This window comes from Protopterus annectens, chromosome 1.part0 (assembly GCF_019279795.1).
Source record: "Protopterus annectens isolate FY-2018-M chromosome 1.part0, PAN1.0, whole genome shotgun sequence".
In the NCBI taxonomy this organism is placed as follows: Eukaryota; Metazoa; Chordata; order Ceratodontiformes; family Protopteridae; genus Protopterus; species Protopterus annectens.
Window position 1 is genome coordinate 1,441,303,559 of NC_056725.1, and position 23,805 is coordinate 1,441,327,363.

Here is a 23,805-nt window from a genome sequence, read left to right on the forward strand (position 1 = left end):
TTCAGGGCTGCTGCGTGAGTCTATCAGAGAAAGGTTCTCTGGACCCAAAGTTGCCAGGAGCCCCCCTGCCTCTAGCACGCGACCTCCCGTCTTCCTCTGCCACGGAAGGACTGGTTATCGGAGCAGGTTGGGACTGCTGCGATTTCGGAACCACATCTTCTTCTGTCCCTTTTGGTTCTTAGAGAAGGACCTCTGGGGAGCTGAGAAGCGGACTCCGGCGGCAGACAGCGTCTTCCGTCCTTTTCGCTCTGGACTAATGTTTGCGAACAGTCTTGCCAAACAAGGCAGAACCATCGAAGGGCATTCGAAGGTCGCCTTGAAGGGCTCTGCAAAATCACAGTGGCGGAGCCAGGCCTGTCGCCTCATGACTAGGCCTGCTCCACTGGCTCTAGCGGCTCCCTCAGTAGCATGAGAAAGCAGCCGCACAGATGTATTGGAAACTGATCTGAGAGTGGCCATTCGGTGGAGTATACCTGTTTATCCTCACTCGACATGGACTCCGGGAGATGCAGCGTATTCTTTAATCAGATCCCGCTGCATCCTAATGACATGTGCCATGTAGTTCAGCTCTCAAGGAGAAGGTTGCTGAACTGAAAACTCGCTTCCCAATGCGATCCATCGCGGGACTCCTTGCCCAGAGGATGCATGGAGGGACTCTCCTGGGCCAATTCCCTCTTCGTGGCTGCAGCCATCATCATGGCATCTACTGGGGGACCCTTGCTCCAGTGAGTGCGGTTCGCGGAGGGGAAAGGATGCGGTCCGGGCGCAGGGATAGGCTCAACGGTGTCCGAATCCTTCCACGCTCTGATGGAAATAAGATCCACCAGGGGTCAGCAGGAGGGACACCCAAGAGGTAGAAGGGCCCGCCTCGAATGCCTTCAAGAACACAGACTCGTCCGAGGAAGCCTTGGGGCAGACCACCCCCTGATCCTTAACATCTCCATAATGTCTCCAAATGAGACGTCCTCAGGGGTGACCTAGGGAGCCTTCCCTTCATCCAAGTCTGTGTCTTCAGTAACGGACTCGGGGGAGTCCATGTGCCTCCTTTTGCACTTGCGCTTCGAGGTACTTCATCGGGGGCTGTCCGAGGAGTACTCTTCAGCAGTTGGATGTTCCAAGGGAACCACTTGGGACATCGAGGCTGTCCCTGGGACCGGCTGGTGGGGCCTGGCCCAACTGCAAGGGAGTGCGGGATGGAGCCGTGGCAGGGACCGGGGTCGGACGTCCTCAACAGTGCCCTTTCCACTACGTGAAAGCCGGGAGCCAGCTTCTCTAAACCCGAGCCGACCCCCACTCGGATCCGGCCTTGCGGATCGAGTCGGAGCGAAACCGTCGGATCCGAGACCGTGTGCTCCGACCTGGGCGGGCGAAGACACCAGCTCCCTCGGATCCGAGGCTCGGCCCTCGGCTCGAGAGGTCGGGTCCGGCACCAAGCACTCAAGGGATGGGGACGGATCCGAGTGCGCCACCCATCGGATCCGACCCACCCTGGATCCAAGTCTGCCCGGCGCCGACAGCTCCGAACCCGTGGTATGGGTTGGAGAAGGAGCCAAGGGGCGAAAAAGGGTGAAGCCCCTCCCGGATGGGGGCTAGGAGCACTCCCATTTGCATTTGGGCCTGGATGAATTTCCTCATCATCCGGTCCATATCAGCTTCACTCATGGAAAAAGTTGACCTGGTGGAGGCCACCGGCGGACCTAGAGAGCCTCGGAGACCTCCTAGAAGGGTTAGCCTCCTCCTCCTCGGGTCCAGGAGAGAACCGAGGGGAGTGGAGCCAGGAGGAGGAAAGCTAGAAGGCACAGGGAGGCCCGCTTAGATGGAGGAGCCGAACTGGAAGTTTCGCACTCCGCTTGTGGTGCCTCTCCTGTGCCTCTCCTCTTCTCTCTCTCCCTAGAGGACTCTTTCCCCTCCGGCAACTTAGAGGGAGGTTGAGTCCCAGCCGGAGGGAGAACCCACAGCAACAGGTTGCTGAGTGGAAGGGGCAGAGGCGGAATCTGGAGGTAAAGACCCGCCAGCACCAGCTTCACCTCCGCTCCCTCAAAGCCGGGGTTGAACCCTGCACAAATGGTACAACCAGATGACAGGTGTTCAACCCCAAGATTCTTGCGAGTGTGGCCATCCGCTGGGGACAGCTTATGGCCACACTCGGTACATTTCGAAAAACAGCCTTATGGGCTTCAGACATCACAACCCTAAGGCCTAACACAACACACACACACAAACAAACTACAAAAAACCGAGAACTATTAAATAAAAAGAGGAAAGCCTATACACACTCAACACTAACAATATCAATAACAAAAATAGAGATTTTCAAAACTTTTTTAGTCAAAAAATCTTATCTTTCTTCAACAAGCAGGAGCTCTAGAATCCGTAGCTACTTGAAAAGCGGCAAACGAAATCTGAGGTCAGTCAGGGCTTGGCAAGGGGTTATGGGTAAGAGGGAGGAGCTAGGAGCTCGGAGCCTAAGCTTTTGAATTGCCGGCTCGGATCCGAGGTCGGATCAGATACCCACAGGTTGCAGACGAATGAAGTCTGCCTACTTCAGATCAGAAATTTCAGAATCCTGATCAGAAGAATCGGAAGGAAAATCAGTTCTAGGTCTCTTGAGGGAGAAGGGTGGCTTCCCCTGATTAGAGTAATAAGGTCTTCAGCCATTCTTATCATTTGTTTTTTTAGGCATAGGGGCCTGACCATGTGGTCTGGGTGTCGGATTTCTAGGCATGGATCAAGTTTTAGGCCTTAAAGAAGAAGATGGCGTCCGTTTGATATGCAGCAAGTCAGCAGGCCTGAATACACCCTCAGAAGCCAGTGCCTGCAGAGCGGCTCCAGACCCATCCAAGGTAGAGACATCTGCATGTTCCATAGTTGAAGAAGCCTCTCACGACATACAGAATGGGTCTCAGTAGAGGCCTGCGAATCTGAAGTAGCGGGCATCAGGGGCTGTGAAAGCGCCTCACTGAGTACTGGCGACTAGCTTAATGGAAGCGTCGTCAGCAGCGTTGGACCTATGCGGTCTGTCTGTCTTTATCTTTATGTTTTTTCGGAATGTTGGTAGTCGGATGGCTTACCGAAGCCATTTCTGGATAACTGAACAGAGTACCGAAACAGTTTGATGCGAAAATCAACAAGACGATGAATAGTTAGAGGACTGACTAAGGCACAAAAACGACAGCAAGGGACGTCATGGTCTGGGCCCAAGCAAGGAATGCAGTACGAATGAAAATCTTTGAGGTATTTGCTTTTCACAAGTAATACGATTGTTAACTTTTACTGACATTGGTTTAGAGCAAGAAAACGGATCCCCAATGGGGTACTTCGCTTTTTTGAAGACTTTGGTTCTAAAACACGAAAACGAAAATTTCAGGAGTCGGCCGACCAGCACTTGCGAATTGCTTCTGCTTCGGGCACTGCACGGCAAGAAAGACTGATGTAATGGCGTTGGCCGCATGGCTGCATGCTTTGTACCCCTGACTACCTGACATCATGGAAGATGAGAAAGCAACCTACGCAGGACCCAAGACTTTGATAAATCAGGCCGACTGCGGGCTACCTGCAAGTAGATAACCCAAATGTAATGACTGCAACAGTGAAATGCGAACATCAACTGTTGTGAGCACTTCTTTAATAAACCACAAGTCTGAAACTGTACCAAATCACACAGTTTATTAAAAATAAAAATGTTTAGCACATAGAGATGACCACAATTCCTTTATCGTGTAGTTTCATCCCCAATGCCCTCATGACTTCAGAACTATAGTAAAACCAGTCACTGAACTCAACCTACACTTCCAAAATAAAACCCACCAAAAGGTCCGACTCAAAACCCTACCTAACAGACAAAGTACAGTTTTGTACCTACCATAAATGTAGATGTCCGAGAGGTATGCATCTGCAGTCCTAACAAATGGGTTGTCCTGCCTCAGGCAGCCCTTCGGTCGGCCGGATTCCAAAGTCTGGGTCTGGCCTCGGCTGATGTCGCACTTCACCCGACGTCATAGCTGCAGTTAATCGGGTATAAAGGCATCAGCCGACGCCATTTTCCTCAGTGTTTCTTGCCCCAGATGCCAGGTGTCCTCTAGGAAGGCTAAATTTGGATAAATGCAAATGTTTCCAAACAATAGAGAGCAAACAGAAATAAACATGTATATACATATATACAAACAAATACACCATAATAGATTCCCCCAGCTAGCTAAGAGATGGGCAAATACCCTAGGAGTACCACAGAGGGGAAGGAGGGTGGGTAATCCTGACTGCAGATGCATACCTCTCGGACATCTACATTTATGGTAGGTACAAAACTGTACTATGTCCTTCAAGGATGCATCTGCAGTCCTAACAAATGGGTAGAATACCATAGCCAAACTGGGGGAGGAGGTACTAATAAGATTATGGTGTAGTTAAGATCCCTTGCAAAACAGCAGTGGCAAAACCTGCTCGGGATCTGGAGTATAAGGGTAGATTATAATGCTTGGCAAATATATGCACGGAGCTCCAAGTACCAGCCTCTAAAATGTCTTTGGTAGCCACTCCTCGTAAAAAAGCTGTAGTAGTGGCTGTAGCCCTTGTGGAGTGAGGTCTGATGTTTTCTGGAGTTGTCTTTCCATGATAAGAGTAACAAAATCTAATGCAATTTCCTATCCATTTTGAGATTGTCTGTTTTGAAATTGCTTTTCCTTCCATTCCTGTTGCATATGCTACCAGAAGCTGGTCAGTTTTTCTATTGTTCTTGGTTCTGTCCAGGTAGTAGCGCAATTGCCTATGCACATCCAAGGTATGTAAGTAGTCTTTCCCCCCCTGTTCTGTGGGTTGGGGAAGAATGTAGGTAGGTGGATTGCTTGGTTTAATGATACCCTGGAGACCACCTTTGGCATAAAAGTAGGATTAGTTCTCATGGACACTCTATCCTGATGGAAGATAAGGAAGGGCTGTACTGCCATTAATGCCTGTAATTCAGAAACCCTTCTTGCTGAAGTAATTGCAAGCAGGAAAGCAGTTTTCCATGATAAGTACTGTAATTCTGCTGTTGCTGCTGGTTCAAAAGGGGGGAGTGTCAACTTTTCTAGCACAAAGTTCAAGTCCCATGTAGGCAATGGTGGCTTCCTTGGTGGCTTTACTTTTTTAATTCCTCTCAGAAACTGCCTGAGTAGAGGATGAGAGAAGACTGGAGGATCCATGTTGTATTCTGCTGAAATAGCTGAGGCATGAATCTTAATGGAAGAGTAGGACAGGCCATTGTGGAAAAGCTCTGCTAAGTATTCCAGGATGTTAGCTATGTTTACCAGTGATACATTTTCTACATTTTCTCCTTTTGCTGCACTCCAAATGAGATATCTTTTCCATTTTGCTGAATAAGTTTTTCTTGTTGAGGGTCTGCGAGCCTCCAAGATAATGTCTTTAACCCTTTGAGATAAATCTGGGTTATTTTGTCTTATGCAATGTTCCAAGCAGCTAGCTGCAGTGTTTTCAAATTTGGATGCAGGGTTTTGAAGTTGTTCTGTGTTAGCAGTAAAGGAACTAGGGGTAGAGGCCATGCGTGTTCCCGAGACATACTCCTCAGTAATGGGTACCAATGCTGCCTCGGCCAGTCTGGAGCTATCAGGATGATCCTTGGGTGATCTTCTTTGATCTTCAATAGCACCTTGTGCATCAAAGGAAGAGGTGGGAATGCATATGCTGTCAGGTTTTCCCAACTGAAAGATAGGGAGTCCACCTTCCAAGCAAGTGGGTGGTATGTCCTTGTGCAGAATTTTTTCAATTGGTGGTTGTGTGGGGATGCGAACAAGTCTATTTCTGGTAGTCCCCATTTCCTTGTAATGGATTTGAAGATGTCTGGATGCAGCATCCATTCATGGGCATCCGTGGTAGTTCTGCTTAAGGTGTCTGCTAGTATATTCTCTTTTCCTGGCACAAATATTGCCTGGAGCTGAATGTTGAGGCTCAGGGCCACATTCCAGAGGTCCATTGCCATCCGGCATAGAGGATATGAATGTGTGCCTCCTTGTTTGTTGATACAGCACATAACTGTGGTGTTGTCCGTCCTTATCAGCAATTGACCCTGTTGAAGAAACGGTCTGAATGTCTGAATTGCCATTTTTACTGCCAGCATCTCTTTTTGATTTATGTGTAGGTTCAGCTGGTCTTGAGTCCATAAGCCTTGTATGCACTTGTCCAGCATGTGTGCCCCCCAACCGAGGTCTGAGGCGTCCGTGGTGATAGTCTGGCTTGGTTGAGGGCTGTGGAAGGGCAGTCCTTTGTTCAATTGACAGGCCTGAGCCCACCATCGGAATTCTTGCTTCAGGCATGGAATTATTGGAATTTGGGTTTCTAGGCTGAGCTTGTGCTGAGACCATAAATTCCTTAGGTACCATTGCAACTTCCTCATATGTAGTCTGGCATGTGGAATCAATATTATGCAGGATGCCATGTAACCCAGGGCTTGCAGGACTTTCCTTGCTGTAAGCTGGTTCTGCGTTGTTAATGCCATGAAATAGAGTGGTAGGTGCTTCTGCTTTTCTGCTGTGAGGGATGCCATTTGGTTTGATGTGTCCAGTTCTGCACCCAAGAAAGTTATCCTTTGGGATGGTATCAGCCTTGACTTTTTTATATTGACTGTGTATCCCAGGGCTTGCAGTAGGTGAATGACCTTTTTCAAATCTTTTGTTAATTTGTTTTTGTTGTCCGCTTGTAACAGGCAGTCGTCCAGGTAAGGGTAAATTTGAATTCCTGAAGCCTGCAATGAGCAATTACTGATGCCAGGCATTTCGTGAATACTCTGGGCAGTAGATAAGCCAAAAGGCAATGCTGAGAATTGATAATGCTCTGATCCTGCAAGAAATCTGAGGTATCTTCTGCAATTTGGTCGTATGGGGACGTGCAGGTATGCCTCCTTGAGATCTAGAGTTACCAGCCAAGACTCCTTGCCCAGCATGGGAAGAAGCTGCTGTAGGGTCAGCATTTTGAATTTTGGAACAATGAGATATGTGTTCAGAGCGGACAGGTCGAGAATAGGTCTCCATTGGTTTTCCTTTCTTGGCACCAGGAAAAGTCTGGAGTAAAATCCTTGCCTTTGTTCCATAGACGGTACCTTTTCTATAGCTCTCATCCTTATTAAGTGGTCTATTTGTTCTAGAGCGTTTGTCTTTTGATTTGGAGGTAGGTTTGGCATTCCTCTCTTCCTTGGTAGAGTATGGAAGTGAAACCTGTAACCTTTGTCTATTGTCTGTAAAATCCATTTGTCTCCTGTAATGTAATGCCAGTTTACTGAAATTAAGGCTAGCTTTCCGCCTAAGGGTGCTTCTAGTTGTTCCCTGGTAGGCGATTTCAGAGCCAAGTCACTGTGATTGTCCTGTGGAAGTGGTAGTGGCTGGATCTGTGGCAGTACTTCGCTGGTGGTTAGGCTGCCACTGACGTCCCCTGTAGGCACCTCTGGATTGACCTCTGCCTCTTGGGCGCCTATTTCTGCCTCTCTGTGCTCTGGTGGTGTCTGGAAAGGACCAATTCTTGGAAGGCCAGTTCCTACTAAACCTTGGGGGCTGGACCTGTAACAAATCCTTGACTGTCTGGACAGATTTTGCTTTCTCTTCCACCTTCTTCAACACTTGCTGTGCAGGGGAGACAAACAAACTGTGTTTATCCATGGGAGCATCTAGGAGCTTTGATTTTACATGGTCTGGTAAGGACTGCTCTTTTAACCATGCATGCCTTCTGATCACTGTACCAGTCATAGCTGATCTAAAGGAAGCCTCCAGTGCATCATAGCCGCATTTTAAGGAATGATTACTGACCTGCTGAATGTTATGTACCATTTCCTGAAGAGACTTTCGGTCTAAAGGTTCAGGAGAGGACAGTTTTTTAGTTAACTGATCTAACAAATTCCTGATACTGAATCATGTGGAATTGACAGTTTAAGGCCCTAGCCGAAAGAGTAGCAGAAGTATAAACTTTTTTACCCCATCTCTCTAAGGCCCTAGATTCCCTTTCAGAGGGGAGGGGGTTTTTGGCAGAGGTAGCTGCTACAGCCTTGGGGCCCTGTGAAATAGTTTCAGGATCTGCAAAAGGAGCCTTATACAAGTGATAATGTGTGTCCGGAACCCTGTAGCATCTGTCGGGCTTAGCAGGGGCCCGAGGGAGTGAATCAGGAGCAGTACAAGCATCATTCATAACTGTAAGTACTGGAGGAATGGCTAAAGGCCTATGCTGTGGCAAATGCAAAAAGGTCCTAAGCCTTTTCCTAGAGTCTGAAAAATCCTGGCCCTGCCATTGAAATTGTTCCCTCATAGCATGCAAGGTTTCCTCAGGAGGAGAGGCAGAAGGAATGGAGTCTTCTGCATCAGAGTCCTCATATGGAGAATAAGGGCCTTCTGGAGGGTTTGTATTTTCTGAATCATCAGAGGAGTAATCTGTAGAAACAGGCTCAGGGGGCTCTGCTCTAGGCCTCTTCTCTGGAGGGGGGTGAGAGGCCCTGTCAGGGTGAGGCTGGGATCCCCTGATCAAAGAAATGAGATCCTCTGCTAGACTAAGCATTTGAGTACTAGAGCTAGGCCAGTGAGAGGGGGTTTTAGTAGGCACGGTCTTGGTTGATTTTGCTGCTTTAGCCCTGGTAAAAGCCTTAATTGACATGGATGCAGGGGGCCTAGCAGCTCCACGTGCAGGAGTAGATATATCTAAAGGGATAGTATCTGATAAATCCTGTGAACCTGTAAGAGCAGGTGGAATTTCAGTAGCAGATTCAGCCATGCTGGATGAGGCCTCGGTAGGAGGCAAGCTTTCGGCCGAAGGAAGAACCGAAGACTCTGTTTCAGCCGAAACCGAGACACTAGCGGTTGACTTAACCGCGGTTTCGGCCAAAACCGCGGACCGCGAGTGTCTGTCCTTTTCCTTACGCTTTTTAGCTAATTGTGAAGTCGGAGTCTCCGACGGCATGTTGTAAGCAAAAGCGGAGCCGAAAAACTCCTCTGCAAACTCCGACCGACGTCTAAGTGTCGGTCGGTTGAAGGAAGCACAGGCTAGACAAGCTGCTACGTCGTGGTCTGGGTCTAAACAAGGTAGGCAGTAAGAGTGGAAGTCTTTATGAGGTATTTGTTTCCCACAAGTTAAACAGTTATTCACTTTTTCTGACATCGGCTGAGGCAAGAAAGAGTCCCCAACGGGGTACTTAGCTTTTTAGAAGTCTTCGGTAGTAGCAATCTCTGGTTCTGACAGACCGGCACTTGCGAACAGCTTCTGCTTCGGGCGCCACGCGGCAAGAAAGACGGAGGAAAATGGCGTCGGCTGATGCCTTTATACCCGGTTAACTGCAGCTATGACGTCGGGTGAAGTGCGACATCAGCCGAGGCCAGACCCAGACTTTGGAATCCGGCCGACCGAAGGGCTGCCTGAGGCAGGACAACCCATTTGTTAGGACTGCAGATGCATCCTTGAAGGACATCTAGAGAAACCACAGCTAAAGCCTACCTTCTACCTACCTTACTGTAAAAAGCCTCCCCACACTTTATTAACCTACAAATCTCCACACAAACTAAGCTGGAACAATGCTGCAGTAAAAACAGCTTGCTTTGCTGCAAGTCTCCCCTTTAGAATGTTCTGCCCTTAAACTAAACCCCCATTATCACCTCCACTACAGTCAGCTACTACTAGCTCTTACTCTAATATACTACCCAAGTATCCAGCACTAAAAGGCATGATTCAACACTACCACCCTACCAAAGCACTTCGCTCTAATGGCAAACTCCTCTCGGTCACTAAAGCCCAAAATGCATCAGAAGCTTCCTTATACTGAAACTCTGTAGCCACTCTCTAGAATGCCCTCCCACACGCCTTCTGTTTTTAAAACCAGCAGGCATTCAAAACACCTCAGAGAACACCTTGCAACAACCTGGCTCTGTGGCTAAACATCACTAGGATAAGTATAAACAACATCTCTGTTTTCTTCTGTTGCTATACCTCTGCTTTCTGCTACTCTGTTACAAGATGCATTGTTTTCACCCACCCCACCTTCTAAACAACGCCTTTCAACTCATCACCAGTTTCATTTACATCACAAATCTAGATGTTAGAGTGTATTCACTGTTGCAGTCATTACATTTGGCGGTAATCTGCTGGCAGGTTGCCCTCAGTCGGCCAGGATAACAAAGTCTTGGGTCCTGCATCAGTTGCTGTCTCCTCTTCCATTACGTCAGGTCATCAGGGGTATAAAACATGCAGCAGATGCCACTTTATTCAGTTTTTCTTGCCCCAGATGTCAGGTGCCCCCCAAATGAAAAGCAAAAAATAAAAGAATATTTTGTGTGTGTGTGTGTGTGATATATATATATATATATATATATATTTATTACACACATATATATATATATATATATATATATATATATATATATATATATATATATATATATATATATATATATGCATGCATCTCTCGCTCATATGTATATAAACAGAAATATATATATAAATGCACTTTTAGCAACATAAACTTTACCTTCATCTAAAAGCAAATACACCACAAAGGCTTTGATGTATTGTGAAGGAAAGAAAAGGTATAGCAAGGGGGATGGCGGGTGGGTAACCCGGACTGCAACAGTGAATACACTCCAACATCTACATTTATGGTAAGTGCACACAACTGTACTATGTTCTTCGTGTTTCACTGGTGGAGTCATTACATTTGGGTAGAATCCCAAAAGCTATGGATGGGAGGATAGAAAGTACAGTTTTGTACCTACCATAAATGTAGATGTCCGATAGATATGCAACTGCAGTCCTGACATATGGGTTGTCCTGCCTCAGGCAGCCCTTCGGTCGGCCGGATTCCAAAGTCTGGGTCCGGCTGATGTCGCCTCCTCCCTGACGTCAGAGCGGCTGGAGTATAAAGGCATCCGCCGACGCCATCTTCTTCAGTGTTTCTTGCCCCAGGTGCCCTCCAAGGAAGGCTAAATTTTGTGAATGGATAAGCAAAAATTTCAAGACATGCACAACAGTAATAAACAGATACACCATAACAGATATCCCCAGCTAAATAGGAGAGGGGGAAAGGACCCAAGGGAAAAAACAGAGGGGTAGGAGGGAGGGAAAACCTGACTGCAGTTGCATATCTATCGGACATCTACATTTATGGTAGGTACAAAACTGTACTATGTCCTTCAAGAATGCAACTGCAGTCCTGACATATGGGTTGAATACCATAGCCAAGCTGGGGGTGGTAGGATCTAAGCAAGGGATGGTGTAGCTAAAAGACCCTGCAGGACTGCAGAAGCAAAGCCTGCTCTGGATCTGGAGTATAAAGGCAGGTTGAAGTGTCTGGTAAATGTATGCACGGAGCTCCATGTAGCAGCCTATAGAATGTCCTTTGTAGCCACTCCTCTTAGAAAGACTGTGGATGTGGCTATAGCTCTGGTTGAGTGTGGTCTTATATTGGCTGGCACACTCTTTCCATGGAAGGAGTAACAGAATCTGATGCAGTGTCCAATCCATTTTGAAATTGTTTGTTTGGAGACTGCCTTTCCTTGCACTCCGGCAGCATAGGCTACAAATAGTTGGTCAGACTTCCTGGTGGTCTTTGTTCTGTCCAAGTAGTAGCGTAACTGTCTGTGTATGTCTAAAGTATGCAGCAGCTTTTCCCCTTTATTTTGAGGATTGGGAAAGAAAGTAGGCAGGTGAATTGCTTGATTTAGAGACACCCTGGATATCACTTTTGGCATGAATGAAGGATTGGTCCTTAGAGAAACTCTGTCCTGATGGAAAATGATCAAGGGAGGTACTGCCATGAGGGCCTGTATCTCAGAGACTCTTCTTGCTGAGGTAACTGCCAACAGGAAGGCCGTTTTCCAGGAGAGGAATTGCATTTCTGAAGATGCTGCTGGTTCAAAAGGAGGGAGAGTTAATTTTTCCAAGACGTAGTTGAGGTCCCATGCAGGAACTGGTGGTTTTCTGGAGGGCTTGATATTCTTTATCCCTCTTAGAAACTGTCTTAGCAAGGGATGCGAAAACACAGGTGGATCACAGTTGTAGTTTGCTGAGATTGCTGAAGCGTGGATTTTAATGGAAGAATGAGAGGCCATTATGAAACATTTCTGCAAAGTATTCTAATATCTGAGGTATGCTCATCAGCAAGGGATACCAATGTTGCCTCGGCCAGTCTGGAGCTATCAGTATTCCTTTTGGTTGCTCTGCTTTGATCTTCAGTAACACCTTGGTCAGGAATGGTAGAGGAGGGAATGCATAGATTTTTAGGGTATTCCAGCTGAAGGAGAGAGCATCAGTTTTCCAGGCTAGAGGATGGTGTGTCCTTGAGCAGAACTTGTCCAGGTGGTGATTGAGATGAGAAGCAAATAGATCTATGTCCGGTCTTCCCCATGCAGTTATTTGTGAGAAAATGTGTGGATGCAGCATCCATTCGTGTGGATCCACGAAATTTCTGCTCAACCTGTCCGCCAGTATATTGTCCTTGCCCGGAACAAACTGGGATTGCAAATGGATGTTCAGTTTCAGGGATTTTTCCCAAAGAGCCATTGTTAGTCTGCAGAGGGGATACGAGTGAGTGCCTCCTTGTTTGTTTATATACCACATAACAGTGGTGTTGTCTGTCCTTATTAGCAGATGGCCTTGTTGTAGAGATTTTCCAAAAGCTTCTATTGCATGCATCACTGCCAACATCTCTTTTTGATTTATGTGCAGAGGCATTTCCGTGGGAGTCCACTGACCTTGAATGCATCTGTCCTCCATGTGTGCCCCCCATCCATGATCTGAGGCGTCTGTTGTGATGGTTTGACTTGCTTGAACTTTGTTGAAGGGCATGCCTTGGTTTAAATGGCTTGCTTGAGCCCACCACAAAAATTCCCTTTGCAGGCATGGAATGAGTGGTATTACATCTTCCAGGTTGTGGCTGTGTTGAGACCATAAGATTTTTAGATACCACTGTAGCTTTCTCATGTGTAGTCTTGCCAGAGGGATCAGAAGGATGCAAGATGCCATGAAACCCAGGGCCTGCAGGATCTTCCTTGCGGTCAGCTGGGTAAGTTTTGCTAGGCTTTTGAAGTAATCTGGTAAATGCTGCTGTTGCTCCTCTGTGAGGAAAGCCATTTGTGATTATTTTTCTAGGAGCAAAACTGGACACACAATCTGTTGGGATGGTAATAGTCTTGATTTTTGAATGTTGACTGTGTATCCCAAAGCCTGTAGCAACTGAATGACGTAGTCCAAGTTTTTTATCAATGCTTGTTTGCTGTCTGCTCGTATGAGGCAGTCGTCCAGGTAAGGGTATATTTGAATCCCCTGGAGTCTGCAATGTGCAACTACTGATGCCAGGCATTTCGTGAATACTCTGGGCGCAGTAGATAAGCCAAACGGCAATGCTGAGAATTGATAATGCTCTGTTCCTGCAAGAAATCTGAGGTATCTTCTGCAGCTGTGTCTGATTGGGACATGCAGGTATGCCTCCTTGAGGTCCAGAGTAACCAGCCAAGACCCCTTGCCCAACATGGGAAGGAGTTGCTGTAACGTCAGCATTTTGAATTTTGGCACAATGGGAAAGGTGTTTAGAACAGACAAGTCCAGTAGAGGCCTCCATTGCTTTTCTTTTCTTGGAACAAGGAACAGTCTTGAATAGAATCCCTGGCCTTGTTCCTGAGGAGGAACTTTTTCTATAGCTTTTATTTGTAACAGCTTTGCAACTTGTAAGAGAGCCTCTGCCCTTTGATTTTGTGGCAGGTTTGGCATGCCTTGTCTCGTTGGTAAGGTGTGGAAGTGGAACCTGTAACCTCTGTCTATTATGTCCAGAATCCATTTGTCCTTGGTTAAAATGTGCCAGTTCTTTGAGAATAAGGATAATTTTCCGCCTAGAGGAGTTTCTCTTTGAGCCTTGGTAGGCGGAGTGATAGTCAAGTCATTGTGATTGTCCCTGTGGTGCAGGTAAACTCCCTGTGCCACTTCTTTGATTTGGTGGTTGCCATTGGCGGCCCCTGTAGGAGCCTCGGTACTGCCCTCTACCTCGAGCACGCCTGTTCTTTCCCCTTTGAAACTTGTCCGAGTCCGGAAAAGACCAATTCTTAGAAGGCCAATTCCTACTGAATCTGGGAGGCTGAACCTGGAGGAAATCCTTGACAGTCTGTACTGATTTTGCCTTTTCCTCAATAGACTTCAACACATCCTGTGCATTAGCACCAAAAAGCTTCTGTTTTTCCAGAGGGGCATCCAGGAGCTTAACTTTAACATGGTCTGGCAGTGGCTGTTCTTTCAACCAAGCATGTCTACGTATAACGGCCCCTGTCATGGCTGCCCTACATGAAGCTTCCAATACATCATAACCACACTGTAGAAAATGACTGCTAACCTGCTGAGTGTTATGAACCAAATCCTGCAATGCCTTTCTATCTATAGGCTCAGGAGAGGCTAACTTTCTGCAAATCATCCATTAAGAAATCCTGGTACTGAAACATATGAAAAAGGCAGTTAAGTGACCTCATGGCAAGGGTGGAAGAGGTATAAACTTTTTTGCCCCATCTCTCCAGGGACCTAGCTTCCCTGTCAGCAGGCAGAGGGTTTTTGGCCGAGGAAGAAGCCACTGCCTTGGGGCCCTGTGAAATAGTCTCTAAATCCACAGAGTGGGCCTTAAAGAGATGCTTATGGGTTTCAGGGACCCTGTAATATCAGTCAGGTTTGACAGGAGCAGGAGGGAGAGAATCAGGCGAAGCACTGGAGTCCGAGTATACATCATCAAGGACATCCAACACTGGAGGAATAGCTAAAGGTCTGTATTGGGGTAGCTTAAGGAAGGTATGTAGCCTTTTCATGGAGTCAGAGAATTCCCGACCCTGCCACTGAAAATGTTCTCTCATGGAGTGGAGAACTTCACCAAAAGAAATATCCTCTGGAGGGAAGGCAGAGGGAATTGAATCCTCAGCATCAGAGTCCTCATAGGCCTGGAAGGATTCTTCCTGGGTATCTGAGTGCTCTGAATCCCCAGAGGCTTCATCCGTGGAGAGGGTGTCTGTCTGCTCAGTTCTAGGCCTTTTATCTGCAGGCGGCTGAGAACCTCTGTCTGGGTGCGGCTGAGAACCTCTGATAAGAGAGATTAAATCTGCAGCAAGAGTCATGATCTGTCTATCAGAAGAGGGGCCCTGAACAGTGTGCTTAGGGTGGGCCTTGGCCTGGCTGGCAGCCTTAGCATGTGCAAAGGCCTTGATGGATATGGATACCGGAGGCCTAGCTGCCCCACGTGCAGGGGTAACCTTGTCCACAGGAATGGTGTCGGGTAAATCCAGAGCTTCGGTTTCTGGAGGAAAATCAACAACCGGCACCGGTGAAATCTCTGGGACCGAAGAACGCGTTAAAGCAGTGTCGTCGGCCTGGGGTGGTAGAATTACCGCGTCTGAAGGGACCGAAGCACTCCGAGGGCTTAGGTGTGGTATCGGTGGAAGACGCGGGCAGAGGATGTCGGTCCCGGTCCTTGCGTTTTTTGGTAGATTGAGCTGTTGGTTGTTCCGACGGCATGATATAAGCAAACGATTCGCCAAAAAAGTCTTCGGCAAATTCTGCCCGGCGCCTGAGTGTGCACTTATTAAAGCAAGCACAGGCAGCACAGGCCGAGACGTCGTGGTCTGGGCCCAGGCAAGGGAGGCAGTAAGAATGGAAGTCCTTATGAGGTATTTGTTTACCACAAGACAAACCATTATTAACTTTTTCAATTTTTTCTGACATCGGCTGAGGCAAGAAAAAATGTTCCCCAACGGGGTACTTAGCTTTTAGATGACTTCGGTAACTGAAAACACAGGAGCTAACTGAAAACACAGGAGCTGACCGACCGGCACTTGCGAACTGCTTCTGCTTCGGGCACCGCGCGGCAAGAAAGACTGAAGAAGATGGCGTCGGCGGATGCCTTTATACTCCAGCCGCTCTGACGTCGGGGAGGAGGCAACATCAGCCGACGCCGGACCCAGACTTTGGAATCCGGCAGACCGAAGGGCTGCCTGAGGCAGGACAACCCATATGTCAGGACTGCAGTTGCATTCTTGAAGGACATCTAAACAGCATTAGGAGCGGCTATAAGGCCCTGCAGAACTGCAGTGGCAAAGCCTGCCCTGGATGTGGAGAAGAGAGGCAAATGATGATGCTTTGTGACGGTATGAAGGTATGAACAGAGCTCCAAGTAGCAGCTTCTAGAATGTCCTTCGTTGGAACCCCTCTGAGAAAACCTGCTGAAGTAGAGGCAGCCCTGGTGGAATGTGATCTGATCCCCTTGGGCACAGGTTTACCATTGTGCAAGTAGCAGAAACTAATGCAGTGGCTTATCCACTTAGAAATAGTCTACTTTGATATAGCCTTCCCCTCTGACCCTGCAGCAAATGCTACCAGTAGTTGCTCAGACTTTTAGAGATTTGGTCCTGTTTAAGTAGAATCTTAGTTGTCTGTGTACGTCCAATGAATGCAGAATCCACTCCCCCTTGTTCTGCGGATTTGGGTAAAATGTTAGCAGGTGAATGGTCTGGTTAAGAGCCACACTGGATACCACCTTAGGCATAAAAGAAGGATTGGTCCTGAGGGACACCCTGTCCGGGTAAAATATAATAAAAGGCTCCACTGCCATGAGCGCCTGCAGTTCGGAAACCCTTCTTGCTGAAGTGATTGCCAAGAGATAAGCTGTTTTCCAAGATAGAAATGTTATATCCGCAGTAGCTGCTGGTTCAAAAGGAGGCAGGGTGAGTTTTTCCAGCACAAAATTGAGGTCCCATGCAGGAGTTGGTGATCTTCTGGGAGGCCTTAATTTTTTGGCACCTCTAAAATACTGTTTAAGCAGAGGATGAGAAAAGAGGGAAGGGTCTGAGTTGTAATGAGCCAAGATGGCAGAGGCTGGATTTTTATTGAAGAAAAAGATAGGCCCTTGTCAAGCATCTCAGTCAGATATTGTAAAATCTGAGGAATACTGGGCTTCGCTGTGTCGCTTACTTCTTGGTTCCAAGCACAGAATCTCTTCCATTTATCAGCATAAGATTTTCTAGTACTAGGCCTTCTGGATTCCAAAATGACATCCATCACAGATTTACTGAGAGGTGTTTGAATAATTAATTGATCAGCCATGCTGCAAGATTCAGAGTTTGGAGCAGAGTGTGCAGAATTTGATTGTTCTGCCGAGACAGCAGAGGAGGTATTTGAGGCAAGTACCATGGAGGAAGTTGAGACATATTCCTTAGAAGTGGGTGCCAGTGCTGGCGAGGTCAGTCCGGAGCAAATAGTATCATTTCTGGTTTCTCCTGTCCGACTTTTAGTAAGACCTTGGAGAGTAGAGGCAGAGGGGGAAAGGCATAGACTGATCGGATGCTTTCCATGCTTATTTGTGACGAGTTCTTGTGCAAAATTTGTCCAACTGATGATTTTGGGGAGAGGCAAATAGATCTATGTCTGGGCTCCCCCATTATTGTGTTAACATGCTGAAGATTTGTGGATCCAGTTTCCATTAGTGCGGGTCCATAGCTTAGGTCGTCTGCCAGAGTATTTTGTTTTCCTGGCAGGAATTGAGCTTGAAGATGTATTTGATAAGTCAAAGCTGTTTTCCACAAGGCCATGGCTAGTCTGCAAAGGGGGTAGGAATGTGTACCCCCCTGCTTGTTCATGTACCACATAACTGTGGTGTTGTCCATCTTTATCAGTAGTTGTCCTGGATGAAGTAAGTCCTTGAAGGCTGTCAGAGCATTCTGAACAGCTAGCATCTCTTTCTGGTTGATATGCAGATGCATTTGGTTTGGGCTCCATTTGCCCTGAATGCATCTCCCTGCCAGGTGGGCCCCCCAAGCATAGTCTGAGGAGTCTGTAGTTAGGGTTTGGGTGGCAGGGGGTAGAGTGAATGACAGTCCCTTGTTTTGGTGACATGTCTCTGCCCACCAAAGAAACTCCTGTTGTAGGCAGGGAATGAGGGGAATCATTGTTTCCAGACTGTGACAATGTTGACTCCATAAACTTTTTAGGTACCATTGAAGTTTCCTCATATGCAGTCTCACATATGGAATTAGTAGAATGCAGGATGCCATGAACCCCAAAGCCTGCAGAATTTGTCTTGCAGATAACTGGGTTTTTGTTGCCACTTGTTTGAAGTATGTTGTCAGTTGCCTTTGTCTGGCGTAAGATAAGCCATCTGGGCAGTTGTATTCAAGCTTGCACCCAGGAATGTAATTATTTGAGAGGGTACCAGTTGTGATTTCATTTCATTTATGGTGTACCCTAGGCATGCTAGAAGCCTTTTCACAAACGCCAGATGTTGAAGAAGAGTGTCTTTGTCCTCTGCTTGAATGAGAGTCGTCCAGATAAGGATACATTTGAATGCTTCTTTGTCTGCAGAATGCAATTACTGGTGCCAGGCACTTTGTAAAGACCCTGGGCGCAGTAGATAAGCCTAAGGGCAGTGCAGAGAATTGGTAATGCAAAAATCCTGCTTTGAAACTGAGGCATCTTCTGCATGATTCCCTTATTGGGATATGCAGGTATGCCTCTTAAATCTAGAGTTACTAACCAAGCATTCCTGCCTAGCATAGGCAGTAGCTGTTGTAAAGTCAGCATTTTGGATTTTGGAATGTCCAGGAACAAATCGATAAGTCCAGTATTGGATGCCATGGAATCGTCTTTTCTGGGTACCAGGAAAAGTCTTGAATAAAAACCTTGTCCTTTTTCCTTTTCTGGTACCGGTTGAATTGCCCCATATCCATGAGGGGCATGACTTGTTTCTGGGCCTCGGCCCACTGGTTTTGTGGCAGATCCGGCCATCCTTTTGGTATTGGCAAAGTACGGAAATGAAATCTGTACCCCTGGGATACTATGTTTAATACCCACTTGTCCTGGGTATTAACTGCCAATTTTGAGCATGAAGTGCTAGTTTTCCCCCCAAGGGGGCTGCCAAAAGGTAAGTGCTTTGTGATGGTAGAGGAAAGTCATTGAGACTGCTTACTGTAGGGGTGTGCTTTGTTCCCTCCAGTTTTGGAGGTGGAGGCACCCCATTGCTTTGACCTGTAAGAACCCTGTGATTGGTATCTGGAGCTTTTCGAGCGCCTGGATTTGCCTTGAGTGGCTCTGTTGGACACAGGAAAGGACCAGTTTTTAGTAGGCCAGTGTCTACTGAACCTGGGTGGCTGCACTTGCAAGAAATCTTTTAAAGTTTGCATAGATTTAGCTTTGTCTTCAATTTTCTTTAAAACCTCTTCTGCCTTACCAAACCGTATCATGCTGCAAAGGGGCACCCAACAATTTAGCTTTAACATGACCGGGCAGATTTTGCTCCTTGAGCCAGGCATGCCTTCTAATCACAGATCCAGTAACGGCGGCCCTACAAGAGGCCTCCAAGGAATCAAAACGACATTGCAAAGTATGCTTTCCAACCTGTTCTGCTGAATGCAATAATTCCTGTAACTCTTTTCCACACAATCAGAAATCAAAATTTTCTGTTTCAGTAAGCCCATAACACGCTGTTGATATTTAAGCATATGAAACTGGCAGTTTAAAGCCGATTGCCAAGGTTGCAGATGTATAAACCTTCTTTCCCCATCTATCCAGCGCCCTGGAATCTCTGTCAGAGGGGGTAGGATTTTTGGCTGTAGAGGCCTTTACACCCTTGGGACCCTGAGAAATAGTCTCAGGATCAGCAGCAGGATTTTGGAATATAAATTTGTGGATAAGCAGCAGGATTTTGGAATAGAAATTTGTGGGAGTCAGGAACCCTGTAATATCTGTCTGGCTTACTAGGAGCAGGAGGAGGCAGGGAATCAGGAGCCATGCTCGATTCTAAAACACATCATCAACAATGTCTAATACAGGAGGTATTGCCAAAGGCCTATGCTGAGGAAGAAGGAAATCCCTAAGCCTCTTTTTTTGCTTCAGAGAAGTCCTGACTCTCCCAGTGAAAACGTTCCCTTAAACTATGCAAAGTCTCTCCAAAAGAGTAATCCTCAGGAGGAGATGCAGATGGGATGGATTCCTCTGCATCAGAATCCTCATAGGGTGGAATAGAAAATTCCTGATCAGAAGAAATGAAAACCTGATCTGAAGATTCATAATCAGTGCCTTGCCTAGGCCTCTTAGGAGGGGGAGGGGGGATTGGGAACACCTGATCAAGGTAATTAAATCCTCAGCCATTTTGATCATCTGTTTTTTAGGCATAGGGGCCTGAGCACGTGGCTCATGCGTCGGTTTTTTAGACATAGATGATGTTTTTGACCTTGTTTTTGAGGCTGGCGTCTGTTTAATATAAAAATGTTGAGGCCTGAAAACACCCTCACAAGCCGGTACCTGCTCAGCGGCTCCGGACCCATCCAAGGGAGAGACATCTGCGGGTTCAATACTCTGATAATCTCGCGGCATACCAGACTCCGAATGGGTCTCGGTAGAGGCCTGCGACTTAAAAGTAGCGGGCATCATAGGCTGCGAAAGCACCTCACTGAGCACCGGCGAACCAGCGACTGGCTTAGGAGACGCTTAGTCATCGCTTTTGGACCTCGACGGACGGTCTGTCTCTGTCTTTTTCTTTGCGTTTCTTGTGAACTCAGTTAGTCAGATTGCTAACCAACGACATTTCAGGATAATTAAATCTTGAGCCAAAATATTTAGAAGCAAAAATATACAGATGCTTAATAGTACCTTGGTTAAATCTAGCCCAAAACCAACAGCAAGGCACGTTGTGATCTGGGCCTAGGCAAGGAATACAATACAAATGAAAATCCTTATGAGGTATTTACTTCCCATAAGTAATGCAATTATTAACTTTTACTGACATCGGTAAGGAGCAAGAAAAAGCTTCCCCAAATGGGTACTCTAATGCGAAAATTTCAGGAGTCGGCCGACCGGCACTTACGAACTGCTTCTGCTTCGGGCACCGCGTGGCAAGAAAGACTGAATAAAATAGTGTCGGCTGCAGGTTTTAAACCACAGACAACCTGACTATATGGAAGAGGAGACCGCAACCGACACAGGACCCAAGACTTTGTTATTCAGGCCAACTGAGGGCAACCTGCCAGCAGATTACCCCCAAATGTAATGACTGCAACAGTGAAACACGAAGAACATCAGGGATTCTTGGGATTCTTCCCCAGAATAGAGACGTTTCTCCTTAGAGGAATCAGAAGCCCTAGGTCTCTTAAAGGGAGTGGAAGAAGAGAAAACATCAGGGGAAGGTACTGACAATCCCTGTGGGGGCTTTAAAGCCATAAACTTCCACCACTCCTTATACGGGTCTTTAGCTACAGGGAACACATTCCTTGTCTTCTGCTTTTAGCAGGAACTTCCACCCTAAAAGCTTAGGGATTCTGAACCCAGTCTAACTTCAATAAGGAAACCAGGTACTTCTTCCCTAACAAAATGTCTGGAGAATCCCTTCTAGGGCCTCCAAAATAAGCCACGGCTCCCACTTCTCGTCTGCAACAGACTTCTGCGCAGCCTCAAAGGACATAAGAATAGCATGCTTAGTGTCAGCATGCAACAGGGTCACAATAGATTGAGCAGGCATCAGAAACTGACAGAACTTGGGCTCCTTATCACACCCTACAGAGATGCCTGGTACAGGCTGGATATCAGAACTCTACGTGCATCTTTTTAGACTGCTACTTCAAAAGTGACTGAACATCCAGGAAGGAGGGTTTCGAACAGTTCCTTGGGTCAATAACTCAAGAATATGCTTTTCCAAATACACAGAGTGAAGACAGATGGCAGGGTATAAGAGACAGTATTATAGCCACAGATCTATTGGAATAAGCCTTAAGAAGTGTCAATCCATTTTCCTTGCAGACAAAAGAAATGTAATCAGTGAACCACTTGGCAAACAAGTCACCTTCGAGACAGATTTACCCAGTTTGGCTTTAGAAAACAAAAACAGCTGACCTGATTTTCTGAAATCCTCCATTTTGTTGTTACAGAATCGAAGTAGCATATGCACATCTAAAAGATGAAGCATGTACTCTCCTTTGCTGGGAAATTTTGGAAAGAAAACAGGGAGGTTGGAAGAACATGAATAAAACAGATTAATAACAGGCTGTAAATGACAGCACTTATCCTATCCACTAAATCGCCTGAGCTACAGTAGACCATGTCCATTCACTGAAGTGGCAAAGATCATCTAGGGTAGTTCTAGACAGACAGGAGGATTACAATTAAGGGGAGGAGCTTAAGCTATGGAGCCAAGTCTTCAGAAGTGGTCAAAGTTAGACCTCGGATCTGAACCCCCCCCCCAATGAGTTGAGGAATGTACAAAAAAATCACATTGATTCATTACCCCTATGTGTACAGACAAGCTCACATTCTACCTTAGACAGGACTACATCTTTTAGAAAAACTGATCAATTGCTAGTCAGCTTCGCTGCAGGAGCAGAGGGCAAGGACATATCCAAACAATTTCCAAATGGATAGCACACTGCATCCATTTCTGCTACGAACAGCACGGGAAACCTATTCCACCAGAGCAACCTCCACCTCTGCAGCTTTCCTCAGAGTGGTCCCCACCAGTGACATCCTGGAGGCTGCAACATGGACATCTTGTTCATACCTTCACCAAGCACTACCACCTGCCTATCTTCTCCAAATCCAGGGCAGGTTTTACCACTGCAGTCTTGCAGGGCATCCTAGCCAGCTCTCAGTCTTCTTGACTGCCTCCACCCTTTTCTTCAGCTTTGGGAATCAACCCAAATGTGATGACTGCAACAGTAAAACACGAAGAACATAGTACAGTTGTGTACACTTTCCATAAATGTAGATGTTGGAGTGTATTCAGTGTTGCGGTCCTGGTTTCCCCTCCATCACCCTTGTTTTCTCTCTCTCTCACCTTACAAGGAATTTTTTGGTATTTAATTTTTACAGGTGGTGTTCTTCCACCATAACCTAGCTCCTTATAGGGAGTTCCTGAAAGGGCAAGAAAAACTGATGTAATGGCTTCGGCTGCCTGTTTTTATACCACTGACGACCTGCCGTCAGTTCTAGAGCGACAGCAACCAACATAGAAATACTAAGCCTCTGGTATTCAGGCCGACAGAGGGTTACCCTGGCAGGGATAACCCAGATGTGATGAATGCAACAGTGAATACACTCTTTTTTTTCCCAAACAATCTTTATTGCATTTTAATATAAAACAGACAAAACCAAAATAACCAGAAGTTGATACAATATATGTATACATAAGCAGTGTGAAGACACAACACTACACCTAGAAAAAGATAACAAATCTGGTTGATAATCAAAGTAAATAAAAACAACTATATACATAGTGCCATAAAACTTAGAATGTTCAAATATGGATCATAAAGCTGCTTATCTATAAATTAGAAAGGGAAAGGAAGAGTATAAGCTTGTTCTAAAAATTCTTATTATTTTGGTATGGCTCAGTCAACTCATATCTAGTAGTGAAAAAATGAAGTTCCATAAGTGCTTAAATTCCAATTTTTTACGAGGGCTGACAATTATTAATTTTTGAGAAGTTATGTACGTAACTGCCATCTTTCTGAAACTAACATCTGCATTTATGGTAAGTGTACACAACTGTACTTTCTCCATGCAGTGAAGGGGGTCATGGATGGGTATTTGTAATGGGCTGCAATGTTTTGCATATATTTTTGTATCGGTCTAGGGATCTACACCTCTTCTGAAACATTAACAGAATGGTTCGGGGAGGCAAGTATGTCTCTCGGAGAGTATCGCTGCTGTGGAACACTCCCCATCCACATAAAAACAAATTTCATCCCTGTCCATATTCAAGTGCAACTTAGTTCTGTGCATGGGAAATATAAAAAAATTTACCGCAGGACTGCTCCCTTTACTATTAATGGAACAGTTTAGAATGTC